This window comes from Mustela nigripes, chromosome 5 (genome assembly GCF_022355385.1).
Source record: "Mustela nigripes isolate SB6536 chromosome 5, MUSNIG.SB6536, whole genome shotgun sequence".
Lineage (NCBI taxonomy): Eukaryota > Metazoa > Chordata > Mammalia > Carnivora > Mustelidae > Mustela > Mustela nigripes.
This window is the reverse complement of record NC_081561.1, coordinates 25,526,318-25,549,686: the sequence shown is the minus strand read 5'-3', so window position 1 is coordinate 25,549,686 and position 23,369 is coordinate 25,526,318. Positions and strand designations below refer to the sequence as shown.

Genomic DNA, 23,369 nt, shown 5'->3' with positions numbered 1-23,369 from the left:
TCCAGGCTATGCCAAGAATGGATTCCATTTCTCGTGGATCTCAGGACCATGTTTTGTTCGGTCACCAGCAGGGTGGTTCCTGTGCTCTCAAGTACCCTTTCTAGGTCCCCACTCTGAAGCAGCACAGGCTGCCGAGAGAACTGGCAGATTCGGGGGCTTTCCCTCTTCCCACTTTCTCGCAGTCTCATTGTCTTCATTTCCCCTCAGTGTAGTGTAATTTAAAACTTTAGTTTTCCAAACTTTTACAGGCCTACTCCACCTTTTTAGCCTTCTAAAATGTAATCTTTTTTAGCCTTCTAAAATTTCCTTAATCTTTTGTTACTTCCACAAAGCTAGCAATTTTCTTTTCTCTATTCCTAAATGTTAGCGAACAGCCTTGATCTTAAACACTGTTCATATTTCTTTGGTATATTTTTTAATGTCATGGGGAGAAATGCAGGTGAAAGCTTTTTATAAACCAGAAACGATTATACACATGTAGCTTGCTGGGATTAACGGGACTGCTGTGCTTCCTTTGCTTTCTGCTCCTTCCCAGCCTTAGAGGCTTCTCCGTAGAGGAGGGAATACTGTAGAAAAATACTTCTAGTGCCTGTTATGTCTGATAATGAAAGATAAAGCATATACACACATACTTGCTTGGGCTTAAGGTTTTAGTGTGCTGAAGATGGTAAGACATGCACATTAATTGGCATGCCATGAGAAATGCCTTGGGAATGGTGAGCTGAAGGGTACAGAATCTCAGGAAAAGGGTATTTCTGGTTGTCAGCTGTGAGCACATGGATAGGGTTATGTGTAAAAGCTGGGATTACAAAGAGTTTGTCAGATTTAGTAACTAAGGCAAATGAGAAATAGGCACATAGTAGGGATCTTCAGTGCCAGAGTAAGGAGTTTAAATTTTAGTAAGTACCAGGGAGCCAATGACACGATCAAAGTATTATCTAACAGTATTATGTAATTTCAACTTAAAAAACTTTGTCGGTAGTCTTGGACACCTTGGTTTTGTATAAAACAAACATGTTTATGAAGTAAATTACAAAATGGCTTCAAACCTAGTCTATTTAATAGGGCAGCCAAAATATTATTTCCAGATAAAATTAAATGGAGTAAAATAAGCTGCTTAGTTAAGATATGACCAGTATTTGGGGCACCTGGGTGGCTCAGCTGGTTGAGTGGTTCAGCTCAGGTCATGGTCCCAGGGCCCTGAGATCGAGCCCCGCATTGGGCTCCCTGCTCCGTGGAGAGCCTGCTTCTCCCTCTACCTCTGCCTGCTGCTCTGCCTACTTGTGCTCTCTTTGCCAAATAAATAAAATCTTAAAAAAAAACTTTTTTAAAGATATGACCAGTATTTAAGGTAGAATAAAATGCCACTTTTTGTGCTGTTTAAAATTGTTTTTTGAATTTTAATGTCAACTAGTCAGCCATTCTATTTAATTTTACAACTGCTGCAGACCAGAAATCCTCCATTTTATGTTTTCTCCCTTTGCATGACTAAGTAGCTGGTTACAACATTTTTTCCACTTGGATAGAATGAAAAATTACTAGGAAAGGAGATTTTGAGGAATAGACCTCCTAGATATATTCTTAATTTTGGTGAAGTAGATAACCCTATAAAACACTTTGTTTTCTCCTTTAGAAAGAAAAAAAAGGGGGACAGATTACCCACAGGGTTGAGAGGACCACTTATACAAACAAGTGCTGGGAAGTTCTAGTTCAAAGTGGCACCATAGGATACCCTGAACTTGCCTCCTCCCACAGACATACTGAGTCAAGCTACAATGAATGGAACAATCTCTTAAAAAACAAAGGATGGCTGAGTGACAGCTACACATCTGGCAACCAAGAAGAAAACTACATTGAAGCTTGTAAAAGAGTTGAAACACAATTTCCCAATAAAGCCCACCCCTGGCACAGTGACCCACAGCTAGGAAGGAACTCAAAACCTGGAGCTTCTCCCTGAGGAGCAATGTGTTCAAACCCACCTCAGGTATACCAACTTTTAAGACACAAACTTGAGAGACAGCTCCCCGAAACATATGCCTGAAAACCAAAGGGGACCTGTATCCCAAGACCCACAAGACTGAAGTGATCTGAGAAGCTACTCTTAGAGGGCTCAGAGGCAGCTGATAGTACTGAGATTGAAGATGAAGGAGGCTGACCTTCTATTAAAACACTGGCCTGAGGAGCAAATCTAACTGAATATATATGTAGGAGCCTGCTGGAACATTCCAGAGAGGAAATTGGCAGGTATCATCTTTGCAGTCTCTCTTTACCATGCTCCAAAGCACCATATCTCACAAATGAGCTTTTACGTACCTCTGTTGTTCCATTTTTGTGGCTGTCACCTTGGGGATGCCTTTGGATCATCTGGCTCTGGAGGCCAGGGGACCTTACGTTCCTGGTCTCATGGGAGTGTAATATTTGGTGTCACCCCCAAAAGAAGCTCATACCCAGTCTGGTGCCCCAGTTTTTGTGACTGCAAGAGAAAAAAGGAACAGAGAGGAACTGCAAAAACAGCCAGAAAAAATTTCGATAAGCAGTTACCCATCAGGAATTACCTTAAATGTAAATGGACTTAATTTTCCAATAAAAGAGTGGCTGAATGGATAAAAAGTCAAGACCCATCTATATGCTGCCTACAAAAGAGTCATTGTAGATAAGAGGACACACAAGACTGAAAATTAAGGGATGGAAAAAGATACTCCATGCAAATGGGAACCAAAAGAAAGCTGGAGTAGCTATACTTTTATACAATTTCAGATGAAATTGACTTTAAAACAAAGACTAATAAGAGACAAAGAAGGGCATGACATAATGATAAAGGGGCCAATCCAACAAGAAGATAGAACATTTGTAAATATTTATGCACCTAACTTAGGAGCACTTAAGTAATATAAAGCAAATATTAAACAAATAAAAGGAGAACTAGGGGCACCTGGGTGGCTCAGTGGGTTAAAGCTTCTGCCTTTGGCTCAGGTCATGATCCCAGGGTCCTGGGATCGAGCCCTGCATCCAGCTCTCTGCTCGGCGGGGAGCCTGCTTCCTCCTTTCTCTCTACTTGCCTCTCTGCCTACTTGGGATCTCTGTCTGTCAAATAAATAAATAAAATCTTTAAAAAAAAAAAAAAAAAGGAAAACTAACCAGAAACCAATATTGCACTATATGTTAACTAACCAAAATTTAAATAAAATTTTTAAAAAGGAATAAAAAGAGAAATAGGAATCCAAAAGTAGGGCCTTCCATTGATGGGTAGATTATCCAGACACAAAATAAGGAAACATTGGCCTTACATGATATAGGAGACCAAATAGACAACAGATATTTACAGAACATTCCAGCCTAAGGCAACAGAATACACGTTCTTCTCAGGAGTACATGGAACATTTCTCAAGATACAGCATATGTTATGCTACAAAACAAGTCTTTTTTTTTTTTTTTTTAAGATTTATTTATTTATTTGACAGAGATCACAAGTAGGGAGAGAGGGAGGAAGAGAGAGAGGGGGAAGCAGGCTCCCTGCTGAGCAGAGAGCCTGATGCGGGGCTCAATCCCAGGACTCTGAGACCATGATCTGAGCCGAAGGCAGAGGCTTAACCCACTGAGCCACCCAGGCACCCCAAGTCTTTTTTCTTTTTTTATAATTAAAATTCAATTAGCCAACGTATAGTACAGCCTTAGTTTTGTTTTTTTTTTTTTTTGTTTGTTTTTTTAAGATTTTATCTATTTGACAGAGATCACAAGTAGGCAGAGAGGCAGGCAGAGGGAGAGGAGGGGATCCGGCTCCCTGCTGAGCAGAGAGCCTGATGTGGGCCTTGAACCCAGCACCCTGGGATCATGACCTGAGCCGAAGGCAGATGGCTTTAACCCACTGAGCCACCCAGGCTCCTCCATCTTTAGTTCAATGATTCATTACTTGTGTATAACACCCAGTGCTCATCATATCACGTCACAAAACAAGTCTTAATAAATTCAAAATTACTGAATCATGTGAGTGTCTTCTAACCACACTGGTATGAAATTAATTACACAAAACATAAAATTCACAAATATGTGGAGATTAAATAAAATGCTACTGAACAACTAATAGGCCAAAGGAGATATCAAAAAAATACCTTGAGACAAATGAAAATGGGAATGTAATATACCATATGGGATGCAGCAAAAGAAGTTGTAAGAAGTTCATAGTGATAAATGTCTATCTTGCAAAAGAAGTCTCAAACAATCTAACTACACATTAAGAAACTAGAAAAAGAAGAACTGAAGGCCAAAGTTAGCAGAAGGAAGAAAATGAGATTATGTCAGAAATAAATGAAATAGAGACTAAAAAGACAGAAAAGATTAATGAAACTAAAAACCTGTTCTTTGAAAAGATAAAATTAACAAACCTCTAGCTAGAATCACCAAGAAAAAAAAAAAAAGAGGACTGAATAAAAAATCAGAAAGGAAAGAGATGATAGAACTGATACCACAGAAATACCAGAGATCATAAGAGACTACAATGAACAATTATAGGCCAATAGCTTGGACAATCTAGAAGAAATAGGTAAATTCCTAGAAACATACAACCTACCAAGACTGAATCATGATGAAATAGAAAATCTGATCAGGGAGGAGTCAAGATGGCGGAGAAGCAGGCTGAGACTACTTCAGCTAGCAGGAGATCAGCTAGATAGCTTATCTAAAGATTGCAAACACCTGCAAATCCATCGGCAGATCGAAGAGAAGAAGAACAGCAATTCTAGAAACAGAAAATCAACCACTTTCTGAAAGGTAGGACTGGCAGAGAAGTGAATCCAAAGCTACGGGAAGATAGACCCCGGGGGGATGGGCCGGCTCCTGGCAAGTGGCGGAGCAACAGAGCACAAAATCAGGACTTTTTAAGTCTGTTCTGCTGAGGGACATCACTCCAGAGGCTAAACCGGGCCGAAGCCCACGCGGGGTCAGTGTGGCCTCAGGTCCTGCAAGGTCACAGAAGGATCGGGGGTGTCTGAGTGTCGCAGAGCTTGCGGGTACTGGAACGGGGAAGCCGGCTACAGAGAAAGAGCCGACAGTAAGCTCGCAGCTCGGGGTTACCTTGAACCGGTCAAAGGCTCGGTGAGCTCGGAGCGCGGCCGGAGGTCAGGCAGAGGGGAGTTACTGGGCGCTGTTCTCTGAGGGCTCACTGAGGAGTGGGGCCCCAGGCTCTAGGCTCCTCCAGGCCGAAGACCAGGAGGCTGCCATTTGTATTCCCGTCCTCCGGAACTCTACGAAAAGCGCTCAGGGAACAAAAGCTCCTGAAAGCAAACCCAAGCAGATTTCTCAGCCCTGCCCCGGGTAAGGGCGATGCAATTCTGCCTGGGGCAAAGACACTTGAGAATCACTACAAAGGCCCCTCCCCCAGAAGATCAACAAGAAATCCAGCTAAGACCAAGTTCACCTACCAAGGAGTGCAGTTTCAATACCAAGGAGAGCAGCAGAATTCCAGAGGAGGAGAAAGCAAAGCACAGAACTCATGTCTTTCTCCCTGTGATTCTTTAGTCTTGCAGTTAATTTAAATTTTTTTTCTTTTTCATTTTTTTCTCTTCTTCTGCTAATTTTTTTTAACTTTTACCCTTTTCTTTATTAACGTTTTTTAACTAGTTTATTTAATATATATATTTTTTCTTTTTTATACTTTTCTTTATTCTTTTTTTTAATTCTTTTCTTTCCTTTTTTTGTTTTGTTTTGTTTTCTTTCTTTCTTTCTGAACCTCTTTTTATCCCCTTTCTCCCCCCTCACGATTTGGGATCTCTTCTGATTTGGTTAAAGCATATTTTCCTGGGGTTGTTGCCACCCTTCTAGTATTTTACTTGCTCCTTCATATACTCTTATCTAGACAAAATGACAAGGCGGAAAAATTCACCACAAAGAAAAGAACAAGAGGCAGTACCGAAGGCTAGGGACCTAATCAATACAGACATTGGTAATATATCAGATCTAGAGTTCAGAATGACAATTCTCAAGGTTCTAGCCGGGCTCGAAAAAGGCATGGAAGATATTAGAGAAACCCTCTTGGGAGATATAAAAGCCCTTTAGGGAGAAATAAAAGAACTAAAATCTAACCAAGTTGAAATAAAAAAGCTATTAATGAGGTGCAATCAAAAATGGAGGCTCTCACTGCTAGCATAAATGAGGCAGAAGAAAGAATTAGCGATATAGAAGACCAAATGACAGAGAATAAAGAAGCTGAGAAAAAGAGGGACAAACAGCTACTGGACCACGAGGGGAGAATTCAAGAGATAAGTGACACCATAAGACGAAATAACATTAGAATAATTGGGATTCCAGAAGATGAAAGAGAGAGGGGAGCAGAAGGTATACTGGAGAGAATTATTGGAGAGAATTTCCCCAATATGGCAAAGGGAACAAGCATCAAAATTCAGGAGGTTCAGAGAACGCCCCTCAAAGTCAATAAGAATAGGCCCACACCCCATCACCTAATAGTAAAATTTACAAGTCTTAGTGACAAAGAGAAAATCCTGAAAGCAGCCCAGGAAAAGAAGTCTGTAACATACAATGGTAAAAATATTAGATTGGCAGCAGACTTATCCATAGAGACCTGGCAGGGCAGAAAGAGCTGGCATGATATATTCAGAGCACTAAGCGAGAAAAACATGCAGCCAAGAATACTATATCCAGCTAGGCTATCATTGAAAATAGAAGGAGAGATTTAAAGCTTCCAGGACAAACAAAAACTGAAAGAATTTGTAAGCACAAAACCAGCTCTACAGGAAATATTGGAAGGGGTCCTCTAAGCAAAGAGAGAGCCTATAAGTGGTAGATCAGAAAGGAGAGAAAATATACAGTAACAGTCACCTTACAGGCAATACAATGGCACTAAATTCATATCTCTCAATAGTTACCCTGAATGTTAATGGGCTAAATGCCCCAATCAAAAGACACAGGGTATCAGAATGGGTAAAAAAACAAAACCCATCTATATGTTGCCTACAAGAAACTCATTTTAAGCCCGAAGACACCTCCAGATTTAAAGTGAGGGGGTGGAAAAGAATTTACCATGCTAAAGGACATCAGAAGAAAGCAGGAGTAGCAATCCTTATATCAGATCAATTAGATTTTAAGCCAAAGACTATAATAAGAGATGAGGAAGGATACTATATCATACTCAAATGGTCTGCCCAACAAGAAGATCTAACAATTTTAAATATCTATGCCCCCAACGTGGGAGCAGCCAACTATATAAACCAATTAATAACAAAATCAAAGAAACACATCAACAATAATACAATAATAGTAGGAGACTTTAACATCCCCCTCACTGAAATGGACAGATCATCCAAGCAAAAGATCAAGGAAATAAAGGCCTTAAATGACACACTGGACCAGATGGACATCACAGATATATTCAGAACATTCATCCCAAAGCAACAGAATACACATTCTTCTCTAGTGCACATGGAACATTCTCCAGAATAGATCACATCCTTGGTCCTAAATCAGGACTCAACTAGTATCAAAAGATTGGGATCATTCCCTGCATATTTTCAGACTACAATGCTCTGAAGCTAGAACTCAACCACAAGAGGAAGTTTGGAAAGAATCCAAATACATGGAGACTAAACAGCATCCTTCTAAAGAATGAATGGGTCAACTGGGAAATTAAAGAAGAATTGAAAAAAATCATGGAAACAAATGATAATGAAAACACAGTGGTTCAAAATCTGTGGGATACAACAAAGGCTGTCCTGAGAGGAAAATATGTATCAGTACAAGCCTTTCTCAAGAAATAAGAAAGGTCTCAGGTATACAACCTAACTTAACCCTACACCTAAAGGAGCTGGAGAAAGAACAAGAAAGAAACCCTAAACCCAGCAGGAGAAGAGAAATCATAAAGATCAGAGCAGAAATCAATGAAATAGAAACCAAAAAAACAATAGAACAAATCAATGAAACTAGGAGCTGGTTCTTTGAAAGAATTAATAAAATTGATAATCCCCTGGCCAGACTTATCAAAAAGAAAAGAGAAAGGACCCAAATAAATAAAATCATGAATGAAAGAGGAGAGATCACAACTAACACCAAAGAAATACAAACTATGATAAGAACATACTATGAGCAACTCTACGCCAACAAATTTGACAATCTGGAAGAAATGGATGCATTCCTAGAAACATATAAACTACCACAACTGAACCAGGAAGAAATAGAAAGCCTGAACAGACCCATAACCAGTAAGTAGATTGAAACAGTCATTAAAAATCTCCAAACAAACAGGAGCCCAGGGCCAGATGGCTTCCCGGGGGAATTCTACCAAACATTTAAAGAAGAACTAATTCCTATTCTCCTGAAACTGCTCCAAAAAATAGAAATGGAAGGGAAACATCCAAACTCATTTTATGAGGCCAGCATCACCTTGATCCCAAAACCAGACAAGGATCCCATCAAAAAAGAGAGCTATACACCAATATCCTTGATGAACACAGATGCGAAAATTCTCACCAAAATACTAGCCAATAGGATTCAACAGTACATTAAAAGGATTATTCACCACGACCAAGTGGGATTTGTCCCAAGGCTGAAAGGTTGGTTCAACATCCGCAAATCAATCAATGTGATACAACACATCAATAAAAGAAAGAACAAGAACCATATGATACTCTCAATAGATGCTGAAAAAGCATTTGACAAAGTACAGCATCCCTTCCTGATCAAAACTCTTCAAAGTGTAGGGATAGAGGGCACATACCTCAATATCATCAAAGCCATTTATGAAAAACCCACCGGAAATATCATTCTCAATGGAGAAAAACTGAAAGCTTTCCCGCTAAGGTTAGGAACACGGCAGGGATGTCCATTATCACCACTGCTATTCAACATAGTACTACAAGTCCTAGTCTCAGCAATCAGACAACAAAAGGAAACTAAAGGCATCCAAATCGGCAAAGAAGAAGTCAAACTATCACTCTTCGCAGATGATATGATACTATATGTGGAAGACCCAAAAGACTCCACTCCAAAACTGCTAGAACTTGTACAGGAATTCAGTAAAGTGTCAGGATATAAAATCAATGCACAGAAATCAGTTGCATTTCTCTACATCAACAACAAGACAGAAGAAAGAGAAATTAAGGAGTCAATCCCATTTACAATTGCACCCCAAACATAAGATACCTAGGAATAAACCTAATCAAAGAGGCTAAGAATCCACTCAGAAAACTATAAAGTACTCATGAAAGAAATTAAGACACAAAGAATTGGAAAAATGTTCCATGCTCCTGGATTGGAAGAATAAATATTGTGAAAATGTCTATGTTACCTAAAGCAATCTACACATTTAATGCAATTCCTATCAAAGTACCATCCATCTTTTTCAAAGAAATGGAACAAATAATTCTAAAATTTATATGGAACCAGAAAAGACCTCGAATAGCCAAAGGGTTATTGAAAAAGAAAGCCAAAGTTGGTGGCATCACTATTACGGACTTCAAGCTCTATTACAAAGCTGTCACCATCAAGACAGCATGGTACTGGCACAAAAACAGACACATAGATCAATGGAACAGAATAGAGAGCCCAGAAATAGACCCTCAACTCTATGGTCAACTAATCTTCGACAAAGCAGGAAAGAATGTCTAATGGAAAAAAGACAGCCTCTTTAATAAATGGTGTTGGGAAAAATGCAGAAAAATGAAATTGGACCATTTCCTTACACCACACACGAAAATAGACTCAAAATGGATGAAGGACCTCAATGTGAGAAAGGAATCCATCAAAATCCTTGAGGAGAACACAGGCAGCAACCTCTTCGACCTCAGCCGCAGCAACATCTTCCTAGGAACATCGCCAAAGGCAAGGGAAGCAAGGGAAAAAATGAACTATTGGGATTTTATCAAGATCAAAGCTTTTGCACAGCAAAGGAAACAGTTAGCAAAATCAAAAGACAACTGACAGAATGGGAGAAGATATTTGCAAATGACATATCAGATAAAGGACTAGTGTCCAAAATCTATAAAGAACTTAGCAAACTCAACACCCAAAGAACAAATAATCCAATCAAGAAATGGGCAGAGGACATGAACAGACATTTCTGCAAAGAAGACATCCAGATGGCCAACAGACACATGAAAAAGTGCTCCATATCACTTGGCATCAGGGAAATACAAATCAAAACCACAATGAGATATCACCTCACACCAGTCAGAATGGCTAAAATTAACAAGTCAGGAAATGACAGATGCTGGTGAGGATGCGGAGAAAGGGGAACCCTCCTACACTGTTGGTGGGATTGCAAACTGGTGCAACCACTCTGGAAAACAGCTTGGAGGTTCCTCAAAATGTTGAAAATAGAACTGCCCTATGACCCAGCAATTGCACTACTGGGTATTTACCCTAAAGATACAAACGTAGTGATCCAAAGGGGCATGTGCACCCGAATGTTTATAGCAGCAATGTCCACAATAGCCAAACTATGGAAAGAACCTAGATGTCCATCAACAGATGAATGGATAAAGAAGATGTGGTTTATATACACAATGGAATTCTATGCAGCCATCAAAAGAAATGAAATCTTGCCATTTGCGATGTGGATGGAACTAGAGTGTATCATGCTTAGCGAAATAAGTCAAGCGGAGAAAGACAACTATCATATGATCTCCCTGATATGAGGAAGTGGTGATGCAACATGTGGGCTTAAGTAGGTAGGAGAAGAATAAATGAAACAAGATGGGATTGGGAGACAAACCATAAGTGACTCTTAATCTCACAAAACAAACTGAGGGTTGTTGGGGGGAGGGGGGTTGGGAGAAGGCAGTTTTGGTTATGGATATTGGGGAGGGTATGTGCTTTGGTGAGTGCTGTGAAATGTGTAAACCTGGCGATTCACAGACCTGTATCCCTGGGGATAAAAATATATTATATGTTTATAAAAAATAAAAAAATTCAAGATAAAAAAAAAAGAAAATCTGAACAAAACCGTTAAGTAGGAAGGAGATTTAATCAATAAGCAAAATGTCCAAACAGCAACAAAAAAGTCCCAAGACTAGACAGCTTCACTACAGAATTCTACCAAATATTCAAAGAATATTGATCTTTTTCAAATTTTTATAAAAAAGATAAGAGGAAGGAATTTCACACTCCTTTTATGAGGCCATCATTACCCTGGTATCAAAATCAGACAAGGATGACACAAGAAAAGAAAATTACAGGCCAATAGTCCTATTGAATATAGATGCAAAAATCCTCAAAATATTATCAACATTCAACAATACAGTAAAATAATCATACACATGATCAAGTAGCATTTATTCCAGGGATGCCAAGATGGTTCGACTTCCGCAAATCAGTCGATGTGATACACCACATTAACAAAATGAAGGAGAAAGATTGTATGATCATCTCAATAGATGGAGAAAAAGTATTTGATAAAATTTAACATCATTTATGATAAAAACTCTCAACAAGGGGGGTATAGAAGGAATATAACATAATGAAGGCCATATATGACAAGCCCACAGCTAACATCAAAAATGAAAAGTTGAAAACTTTCCTTCTAAGATCAGGAACAGATGGCTGCCCACTCACCCCTTTTATTCAACACAGTATTGAAAGTCCTAGCCAGAGCAATTAGGCAAGAAAAAGAAATAAAAAGGTACCCAAATTGGAAAGGAGGAAGTGAAAATGTCATATTTGCAGATGACATGATATTATATATGGAAAATGTGGAATGCCTGGGTGGCTCAGTTAGTTAAGCATCTGGCTTTGACTCAGGATAGATCCCAGGGTCCTGGGACCAAGTCCTGCATTGGGCTCCTCGCGTGGCAGGGAGCCTGCTTCTCCTCCTGCCTTGTGCTCTCTCTCAGAAAAATAAATAAATAAAATCTTTTGAAAAGGATATGCTAGACACATACACAGTTCAAGCCACTAAATGAATTCAGAAAAATTATAGGATACAACATCAATACACAAAAATTTGTTGTTCCTCTATACTAATAATGAATTATCAATGAAATTAAGAAAATAATCCCACTTACAATTACACCAAAAAGATTTACATGCCCAGAAATAAATTTAACTAAGGAGGTAACAGATCCATATATTGAAAATTATAAGAACATTAATGAAAGAAAAGGAAGACAAATAAATGGAAAGACAGTCAATGTTCATGAACTAGAAGGATTAATATTGTTAAAATGTCCATACTTCCTGAAGCAATCTACAGATTCAATGAAATTCCTATTAAAATTCCAAAGATTTGGGAAGCTTTTGCCTTGTATGAGAAATGGAAGCATGGATTCAGCATGCCATGGTAGCACATTCGCCCTTCATTCTTTCCCTCAGGATCAGTGTCTATTTGTCCTTTCAAATATAGGGTTTTTTTCATCTGAAAGAATTCTCCTTATTTAGATCGAAAAATGTAATTCTAATGGCATTTTTCACAGAAATAGAACAAACAATTAAAAAAATTTGTATGGAACCATAAAAGACCCTAAAAGAGTAGCCAAAACAGTCTTGAAAAAGAACAAAGCTGGAGTCATCATATTCCCTGATTTCAAACTATATTACACAATTATTGTAATTAAGAGTATGGCATTGGCATAAAAACAGGCACACAGATCAATGAAACAAAATAGACAGCCCAGAAATAAGCCCATCCATATATGGTCAATTAATTTACGACAAAGGAGCCAAGAATATACAATGGGAAAAGGACAGTCTCTTAGGTAAATGGTGCTGGGAAAATTGGACAGTCATATGCAAAATAATGAATCTGGACCACGATCTTTTGCCACCTACAAAAGTCAACTCAAAATGGATTAGACTTGAATGTAGGACCTGAAACAAAATTCCTAAAAGAAAACATAGGCAGTAAGCTCTTTGGTATAGGTCTTGGCAGTGATTTTTAAAATCTGACACCAAAAACAAAAGCCAAAATAAACAAGTGGATTTGCATCAAACTAAAAAGCTTCTGCACACTAAAGGAAACCATCAACAAAATGAAAAGGCAACCTATGGAATGGGAAAATATATTTGCAAATCACATTATCTGATAAATGTCTAATATCTGAAATACATAAGGAATTCATACTACTCAAGAGCAAAGAAAAACAAACAACGAACAATCCAACTTACTAAAAAATGGGAAAAAGATCCAAATAGACATTTTTCCAAAGGAGACCTACAGATGGCCAACAAACACATGAAAAGATGCTCTACATTATTAGTCATCAGGGAAATGCAAATCAAAACCATAAAAGGATATCTCCTCACACCTGTTAGAATGGATCTTATAAAAAAAGACACAAGAAATAACAAATGTTGGCAAGGATGTGGAGAAAAGGGAATCCTCGTGCACAGTTTGTGGGAACATAAATTTGGTGCAGCCATGGAAACAGTATGGAGGTTCCACAAAAAATTAAAATTGAACTACCCTATGATGCAACAATTCCACTTCTATTTATCAAAACAACCACTACCAACAAAATAAACAACAACAAACAAAAACAAAAACAAAACACTACTCAAAAAGATATATGCACGTCACATTCACTGCAGCATTATTTACGATAGCAAGATATGGAAACAAGTGTTCATGGATGGATAAGAGGGTAAGAAATTGTGGTGTAAATATACACACTGGGGTACGGTAAGAGCATGGTTTAGAACGGCTCTCTCCCCAGGCCCTTTGCTTAGGAACCTGTCTCTGTTGGTATCACATCCAGCAGTCAGGCATCATTAATCGGTGGCTGATTTCTCTACTGTTTTCAGCAATACCTTATGCCATACAATATTCAAGTATGATACAATTAAATTTAAATCCCTCTGCAAGGATAGTTTTGGGGGGCAATATGTAGAGGTTTCTTTCTGACCCCAGGAAGACTCTTGTCTTTTTCCCTGGCTCTCCTTGGTAAACTAGCCAGCCCAAGATTGGTTACTCAGCTTGCACGGGGTCATTAGCTTCCTTTAAATTGCCTGCAGTTTCAGAGAGTACCTTTAGGCTTGATCTTTCCCATAATCTGTTCCAGGTATAGCCAGTTCCATTGGGGAGAGCCTCGAAGCACTCTGCTCTTCGACCACCCCTTCACCAGGGCGAAATATGGGTCACTGCTCCAGAGCTGAGGACAGGGACAGTTACCTACTTCTCTCAGTGACACTTCCGCATTATGATTTCGGTTCTGGGCCGGGCAGTAGCCTCTAGTCTTCCCAGCACAGAACCTCTGCCCTATGAGTGAGCTTGGGTGAGGGCTTTTGGGGCTCCAGTTTTCTTAGCTGGCCATCCCCGAAGTGCAGCCTCTGCCCTATGAGCAGGGGCTCGGTGCAGGAGGAGCTCTTGACTTCCTGGTCATTCTTGCCCGGAATTTAGTCTCTGAAAAAGAGAGCTTTGGAGGGATTTAAAAAATGTTGGTGCCTTGTGCCTCTTGGGGGGTACCTTAGGCTTTGCTTGAGCCTGGGGAACTGGGAGCCCCATCTTGTTGGACATACCCACCAGACTGGAGCTTCCCTCATGCTGATTCAGTGCGGATGTGGATAGGACAGGAAGTAGCTCATGGCACAAGTGCTACAGATTGTGTTCGTACCAAAATTTAGTAGATTCTCTTGAACAAATGTTTCCTTATTTGCTGTTTGCTCTTGGGACAATTTCCAGAGATTATATGTGGTAGTGTTCACCAGTTAAGACTGTTTCACTCTGGGGGCACCTGGGTGGCTCAGTGGGTTAAGCCTCTGCCTTCGGCTCAGGTCATGATCTCAGGGTCCTGGGATCGAGCCTCACATCGGGCTTGCTGCTCAGTGGGGAGCCTGCTTTCTCCTCTCTCTCTGCCTGACTCTCTGTCTACTTGTGATCTCTGTCTGTCAAATAAATAAATAAAATCTTAAAAAAAAAAAAGACTGTTTCACTCTGAATTGGTCCAAGAAGCCCCTCATGATGCCAATTCAGAAGTTATCTTTAAGATTTAATTTTTTTTTAAAGATTTTATTTATTTATTTGACAGAGAGAAATTACAAGTAGATGGAGAGGCAGGCAGAGAGAGAGAAAGGGAAGCAGGCTTCCTGCTGAGCAGAGAGCCCGATGCGGGACTCGATCCCAGGACCCTGAGATCATGACCTGAGCCGAAGGCAGCGGCTTTAACCCACTGAGCCGCCCAGGCGCCCCTATACTTCTTTTATAAAAAAGAAAAATGAAGTTTTATTTAAGCCACTATTACTTGGACTGTTTTATCATATTTAATGAAACCTGATTCTAAGAAATATGTAGTCTCTTTAAATTTCCTGACCTTTCTGAAGTTAATTTTAGTAATTTGTAATTTTACAGAAAATCCTATGTTAGCATGGCCAACTGGTACAAGTAAATAATAAAGTATAACAAATGAAAATGTAACAGCTGAGCTCCAAAGAAAGAACAGGGAATTTCCTGGCACCAGAAGCGAGGAGGGAACCTGCAGGTACTGTGCAAGGTTGTGAAATGGCCCTAAAGAAACCTTCAGCAATCCTGTGCCTGGACACAGGTCATCAGTAAGGCGGTGTACTGAGCTAGCTATTTCTCTTTCTTAAAGATCTTATATTTATTTGAGAGAGAGAGAAAGCATGAGTGGTGGGGAAGGGCAGAGAGAGGGAGAAGCAGACTCCCCGCTGAGCAGGAAGCCCAATGTGGGAGTGGATCCCAAGACCCCAGGATCATGACCTGATCCGAAAGCAGATGCTTACCGACTGAGCCAAGGTGTCCCTACCTATGTCTGTGTAACATATTACTTCAAAACTCAGTAGCTTGAAATGATATTTATTATCTTTCACAATTCCTGTAGCTCAGGAACTCAGGAATACAGGAAGTAGGTAATTCTAGCCTAGGGTCTTCCACGAGGTTCCAGTCAAGGCTCAGCCAAGGCTGCTGTTGTCCTGGACCAGGGCCGGAGGACTTCCTCCCAACAGGGTTCGCTAGCATGGCCGGCCCACGGGAGGCCTCAGTTCTCTCGGGGTCTGCACCCGTGCCCCCCACCCCCACCCCGGCTCACTGAGTGCGATGGCATGGCAGCTCGCTCTCTCTGGGAATGACCTGTGAGGCAGCTGGACGCCCCGTTCTTCCATGATCTATGATCTAGCCTCACGTGTCACACCCCACTCCCCAGTCTGGCTGGGAGAAGTGACAAGTCAGCTCACACAGTGTTGGGTTCCTGGTTCTGCGTGTGAGGAGCGTGCAAGTTACCAGTCTGTCCCGAACACTGAGAAATCAGTAACTCTTCAGGATGCAGGAGAGAGGGGCGGACATGGCAAACTGCGGACCCATGACTGGAGAGACCGTTGAATCCAGGGACGGAAGGTGTGGGAAGCAGACCCTCAAGAGTAGTGACTGTGCCCCACCAAGCAAGGGCAGGAAAGCCCGAACACGAATGGAGGCACGGCCGGAGGCTCCGTGTGGGCAACTCTGAGAGTTTATAAAAACGCCGGGGGTGGGGGGGGGGAGACACGCCAGGGAGCGCCAGTCACAGGGCGGCCCCCTCAATACTTACCTCCAGGAGCTTGACCAGGTTTCCACAGGAAACAGCAGAGAAAAACGCCCTTGTGCTTCCAGCTGGAGGAGAGGAAAAAGGGAACCATTTTTAGGTATGCCAGAGCATCCTGTTCTTTTTTAAAAAGCTGCCTTCAGGGGAGACTAGTTAACCCAAGCTTAACCTGCTGGGGAGCCATCAGATCCTCCCTGACCTGGGGGAAGACAAATCTCCAATTCAGCCGGCTCTAGCCTTCCTTGTGAGAGAAGGGAATCACCGGAATCACCGGTCTCAGCCACCACGTCCCACTGAAGACGTGAGGACACTAAGGAACACTTGTGAAGTTCAGTCCAGACACAAAGATTCACTGAGAGCAAAATTCAACTGAGTAAATTTTAAAGATCTTACTGGCTTTATTCAGCAATTCATGAATCGGGCAGCACCCCGTATATCAGAGGGAGAGGAGCCATGCAAACCGGAAGATTAAACGCAGAGGGTCTGGGGACAAGGAAGCTACTCTGGGCAGAAAAAGTGGGTTGGTCATTCCCAGGACACGTTCCTGTAGCGGCAACAGGCACCTACCAGGCACATTCCCTAGCTAGCCCTGACCAGCTGATTCCTGATCGACTGGTTTACTTATGATTCTAGTTCGAGGAGAGCCAAAATGGTATTTAAGTTACATCTCAGTTTGATGATGTGAGGCTTAGCAGAGGTGACTGCATCTGGGGCCAGCTGTCTTTTTTTTTTTTAAGATTTTATTTATTTATTTGAGAGAGAAAGCACAAGCAGGGGGAGGATCAGGTAGAGGGAGATGCAGATTCTCTGCTGTGTAGGGAGACCCACATGGGGCTTAATCCCAGGACCCTGAAATCATGACCAGAGCCTAAGGGAGATGCTTTAAAAACTGAGCCACCCAGGCATCCCTGTCTTGTTTTTAGTAAGAGAATACTTTTGGGGCACCTGGGTGGCTCAGTTGGTTAAGTGGTCGACTCTTGATTCGACTCAGGTCATGCTCTCAGGGTCATGGGATTGTGCTCCAACTTAGGCTCTGTGCTGGCTGTAGAATCTGTAGAATCTGCTTGGGATTCTCTCTGCTGCTCCCCCCAACTCTTCCTCACCCTGCCCATGCAAGTGCTAAGACAAATAAATAGATTAATTAATAATAATAATATAAAATAATAATAGACTGCTTCCCACACCTTGCCACCACATTGCTAAAGGCTATTTTAAAGCACTTCCTTCTACTTAGTACATCTTGTCTGGCTCTCAAGAGAAAAAGGACAAGACATAACAAAAGATAAAAAACACAATTTGAAAACATGGCACAAGCATCAGAACGACACATGGCAGGAATGCTGAAATTATCAGACCATAAATTTAAAATAACTGTGAAAAATGTTCTCAGGGATCTAACAGAGAAAGCAGACAGTGTGCAAGAAAGTGCACCGGCAATGTCAGCAGATGGAAATCTGAACCAAAAAAAGCAGCCAAAAAACCAAAGAACCAAAAAAGAACCAAAAAAAGTAGCACTAGACATGAAAAGCGCTGTAACAAAACTGAAGAGTGCCTTTAATGGGCTCCCTAGAAAACTGGGCACAGACGAGGAAGGAATCTCTGAACCAGAGGATAAATTCAGCTGACACTCAAGGAGAATGGAATTAGACTCTGCATTTGGAAGGAGGGAGTGTAAGGGAATTTGTAGATATATGTTAAAACCACAAGAAACAGGGTACCTGGGTGGCTCAGTTCGTAAAGCCTCTCCCTTTGGCTCATGGCTCAGATCATGATCTCGGGGTCCTGGGATCAAGCCCCCATCAGGCTCCCTGCTCCATGGGGGTTCTGCTTCTCCCTCTCCTTCTGCCTCTCCCCTCCCCTTGCTCATTTTCTCTCTCTCTCTCTCTCAAATAAATAAATAAACAAAATCTTAAAAAAAAAAAAAAACACAACCCCATAGTGACACTTCCAAGCCCAAGAACACAGGGCACTTCCACAGATAAACAAAATAATCTGTCTTGAGGACGAGCAGTGGCAGAAAATAACGGACCACAGGAGTAAGCATTTACCCTGGAAAAAGTCTGCAGAAATGAGCAGCAGAGTTAGCTCTAAGAGCTTCAGATACACAATGATCTGAAGGAAATGATAAGATGCATTTAGAACATTTAACTATTTTTCAGACCCCTAGAAGCCATAAATGGAAAAATAACATATAAAGTGAGAAGAGCAGACTGATTTGAAAAAATCAAATTAAACATTAGGAAATGAAATACATGGGCATTGAGATGAAAATCTACGTGAAATAAACAACATACTAAATATAGCTCATGGAGAATAAGTAAACTGTAAGGCTGATCTGAAGACATAGATCAGAGAGAGATGAAGATCAGCAAAACACAGTGGGAGTAAGAGACCCGGCCGACAGCGTGAGAAAGCCCAGTCCCACGAGTAACAGGAGAGCCAAGAGAACTCTGAGGGAGAGGCTGACTGACTGAGAGTTGCAGGAATTGATGGAAGACCTAAATCTCAAGTTGGAAGAAGCACTTCAAACTGTCGAAAGAAAAGAAGTGTCAGCGTTCCAAGCAGACAGTTCAGGAGGGCTCCTTCACTGCAAATACATGGAAACCAACACTCAAGGGAGAGAGTAATTGAAAAGATGTTCACACAAAGCCTAAGGGAACTTGCCATGGCCAAATCTTCAAGAAAGCCTCAGTGAGTAAAACCAATGTGTTAGAACACATAATGTGAAAATCTAATTAGTCACTGATTATAAAAACCCAGTAATAATAATTGTAATGACAAGGTCAACTTGAGGTCAAGTGTAACTAAAATACTTGCCAACAGCTGCAGCTCCTGGGAGGCATTCAGGTTTCGTGCAATACCACAGAGAAGGGCACACACAGACATTAGTTTCATAATCTCATAAATCAGGTGGGCATACTGAAATTTTATGTGTCATCAGGAAAAAGAAAGACTAAAAATACATAATTTTCAAACATGTAAATGGGAGAAAGAGAAGAAAATATAAATTAACCAACATAAAACAGGAACAGAGAAAAAAATTAAAGAAAGATCATGGAAAAAGGAAAGGCAAAATTGGGTGGTAGCAATAAACTGATAATCATAATAAAAAATTGGATTAAATTGATGAGTTAAAAACAAAATTAAACATAAGAAATTTTATAAAGAGCTGGGGCATCTGGGTGGCTCAGTTGTTAAGCATCTGCTTTCAACTCAGGTCATGATCCAGGGTCCTGGTATCAGGCCCTGCATCAGGTTCCCGGCTCCCTGCTCAGTGGGGAGCCTGCTTTTGCCTCTCCCACTTCCCCTGTTTATGTTCCCTCTTTTGCTGTGTCTTTCTCTGCCAAATAAATAAATAAAAATTTTTTTTAAATAGGAAATTTTATAAAGTCATTAAAATCAATTAAAAATTCAAGTTCTTAGGAATGCAAATCTATGCAATAAAAGTATATAAATTGGAAAGCAAGAAATTATAAAATCAGGATTCAAGATAATGTCCTTTAACTGGGAAATGTGAGTGACAAAGATGAGGGATGCTGACTGATTGGCCATACAGGTGTTTTTCAAGATCTTCTGTTTGTGTTAATAATGACACATTAATGAGTGCTAGATACTGAATTAACTATCTAACTATCAAACTAATAAATCAAAAGCATGGTATTCATGGACCAATGATGAGTGTATGTGATGAATCATACCAAGGATTATAATTAACCCAATTCTGTACACAGGCTCTCCTTATTTCCAAAAAGGAAATAATTTTATTTAAAAATAGAGGATGGGGGATGCCTGGGTGGCTCAGTGGGTTAAAGCCTCTGCCTTCGACTCAGGTCATGATCCCAGGGTCCTGGAATTGAGTCCTGCATCTGACTCCTTGCTCATCGGGGAGCCTGCTTCTCTCTCTGCCTCTGCCTGCCACTCTGCCTCCCTGTGCTCTCTCTCTCTCTCTGGCAAATAAATAAACAAAATCTTAAAAAAATTTAAAAAATAGAAGTAGAGGATGGGAAAGAGACACTAGGCTAATATTCTCTAAAAGAAATTTTTCATGATAAAGAATTCTTACAAATGAGGAGGGAATATTCTTAATGTTATGAGGATATTTATCAGAAACACAGGGACGTCTGGGTGGCTCAGTTGGTTAAGTGGATGCCTTTGGCTCAGGTCATGATCCCAGCGTCCTGGGATCGAGCCTGCTTCTCCCTCTGCCTCTGCTGCCACTCTGCCTCCCTGTGCTCTCTCTCTCTCTCTCTCTGGCAAATAAATAAATAAAATATTTAAAAAATAAAAAATAAAATCGTTTCTTTAAAAAAAAGAAAGAAAAACACAAAGAAAATATTATTTTTCGCCAAATCATTAGATACATCCATTCAAAATTAGGAATAAGATAAGGATGACTAATAGTATGACTCCTGCTCCACACTGTACTGGAGAGACTGGCTCGTGCATCACAATTAGAGAAAAGAGCAAAGGAGGAAATAAAACTCCTTATTCACAGTAACAGGATTATATAAACATACAGGTATGTTTAGTTCTCAGGCAGAGCTAAGAAACGTGAGGTGTTAAGAGCAGCCACTGGAGGCAGTGGGGCTGTGTTATGGACTGAATATTTGTGTGTCCCCCTCTTATACACATATGTTAAAATTAACTCCACAATGTGATGGTATTTGGACATGGGGCCTTTGGGAGGTAATTAGGGTCAGATGAAGTCATAAGGGTGGGATTAGTGCCCTTTTAAGAAGCTTGCTCTCTGTCTTTGTCTCTGTCTGCCTCTCTCTGTCTCTGAGCTTCAGTTTGTCTGTCTGACTCTCTCTCTCCCCCTCCCTCCCCAGGCACACAAGAGAGGTGCCCTGAGCACAAAGGAAGGTACAGTCACCTAAGGCTGAGCTGGTGCCCTGAAGCATACCTCCCAGTCTCCAGGACTGTGGGATACCTGGCTGCCATGTGAGCCTCCTGCCTGGCCAGCACCAGCCCACCAGGTGGGGGGGGGGGCAGGGGGATGGCGCTTCAGTGTGTGTTGGGGAGACGCTGGGAGGGGAGAGCTCCTACACCAATTTGGTAGAAAGACTGTTGCAGGGCAAATTTATGTTACATGTGAACTAAATGCTCAGTTCAAGGAAAACAAAGAGTTCTACTCAGGACACATCTTCACTTTTTAATATTAACTTACTTTTTTCTCTCTGCTGCCCTGATGCAAGTATTAATTTATTTCTAAAGCCCACATGACAGCAGTCTGTAATATACTTTTTTTTTAAAATGGAGGTAAAAGAAAAAGTCCCACAAGCATTTTAAGTTGGGCGGTCTCTCACTGCTGTCCAACCCTCCTTTTGCCTTATTATAGATCATATTCAAATTTAGTAATAATGTCGCCTCTTGGAGCAGGGTGAGAGCTGTCCGTGGTCCTGCGCCCTGCCCCACGCCCAGCCGGTGCTCCCCTCCCTTGGCCACCAGGAGTGACGACTTCCTGGGCCACCCACTCAGTAGAGAAAGGAGAAAAAGGAGGCGGCCTCGGTTCAAGAAGGGGTGTCGGGAACCTGGCTGGCTCAATCGGTTAAGCAGCTGCCTTCGGCTCAGGTCAAATAAAACATTTTAGAAAATAAATAAAGAAAGCACAAGCACCTTATGTGGCTGGTGACCCAACTCCGCGGGCGGCCTTGGACTCGGGACACAGACGGCCTGCAAAGCGGGGACGTGAGGGGCCTGTGGGGTGGTCGCGCTCCGCGGACACAGCCGGGCGGCCCCGGGAAGCCGGGCGGCCCCGTAAACGCCGGAGAGTGAAGCCCGAGGCCGGCTCTAGCGGAACACGCGGGGGCGGCACGGACAGCGCATGGAAACTCGGTCTTCCGTGAGCTCACACGGTTCCAAGGCAGAAGTCCAGGCGCCAAGGCGACTCCGCGCGTCTCTCTCGCTGGCCGGCCGGACGAGGACGGCGCCGCTGACCGGAGGGCGGCGCTCCCGGAACCCGAGGCAGCGCGACCCGCGCGGGCGGGGACAGGCTGCGCATGTGACGGGGACGCCGCGGGCCCGTTTACCGCAGCCCGTCAGCAGAGCTCCGCGCGCTCGCCAGGAGCTCCGACCGACACAGACCCTGAGCGCTGGGGCCCGGCCGCGCGACCTCGCACGCGCCCGGGAGGGTCTGGCCGCGCTCTCGAAGCCGGGACCTACGGGGCGGTGCGGGCAGGGCGGCCCGGGAGCGGGTGAAGGAGCCCGAGGGAAAGCAGCAGCTCCAGACACCGCACCTCCCGCTTCGGGTGTGCGCAGCCCGCAGGCCAGTACTTGCTGGAAACGCAGCGGCACGCGAGCATGGCCCGCGATCGGAAGGCCCGCCGCCAGCGACCACTAGACCCGCGCGGCCGCCGCGTGCGTCTTGTGATGGCGGCTGAGGTTGCAGCGGCGGTTGAAGCTCTTCCCGCACTGGGTGCACCGGTGAGGCCGCTCGCCCGTGTGGCTCCTCTGGTGCTCGATGAGGAACGAGCGCCGACCGTAGCTCTTCCCGCACTGGCGGCACTGATGGGGCCTCTCCGCCCCGTGGGTCCGCTGGTGCTGGATGAGACCCGCGCTCTGGCTGAAGGCCTTGCCGCACTCCGCGCAGCGGTACCGCTTCTGTACGTTGTGGGTCCCGCGGTGGTTGAAGAGACCCGAGCTCCGACTGAAGGTCTTCCCGCACTCCTTACACTCATACGGCCTCTCCCCGGTGTGGATCCTCCGATGGCGCACAAGGCCTGCGCTCTGGGCGAAGCTCTTCCCACACGCGTCACACTTGTGCCCTCGCTCGGCTCGGAGGCCGCCCCGGCGCTCCGCTCGGAGGCCGCCCCGGCGCCCCGCTGCCCAACCCGCAGGGTCACTGGGTTCTCCATGTTGGGGATCCTGGGGGGATTCCTCCAAAGTCTGTCCGTAAAATAT

The 23,369-nt window shown here is 42.6% G+C and overlaps 1 long non-coding RNA gene across 1 annotated transcript; it reads right to left on the bottom strand.

Annotated features, from left to right (window-relative positions):
- Window positions 1-510: 510 nt before the first annotated feature.
- On the bottom strand, window positions 511-22,809 carry LOC132017726 (uncharacterized). The gene is made up of 3 exons (XR_009404388.1): window positions 22,086-22,809; window positions 16,476-16,537; window positions 511-2,473 (listed from the first exon to the last, which is right to left on the bottom strand). It is a non-coding gene; the product is annotated as an uncharacterized LOC132017726 (long non-coding RNA).
- Window positions 22,810-23,369: the final 560 nt, after the last annotated feature.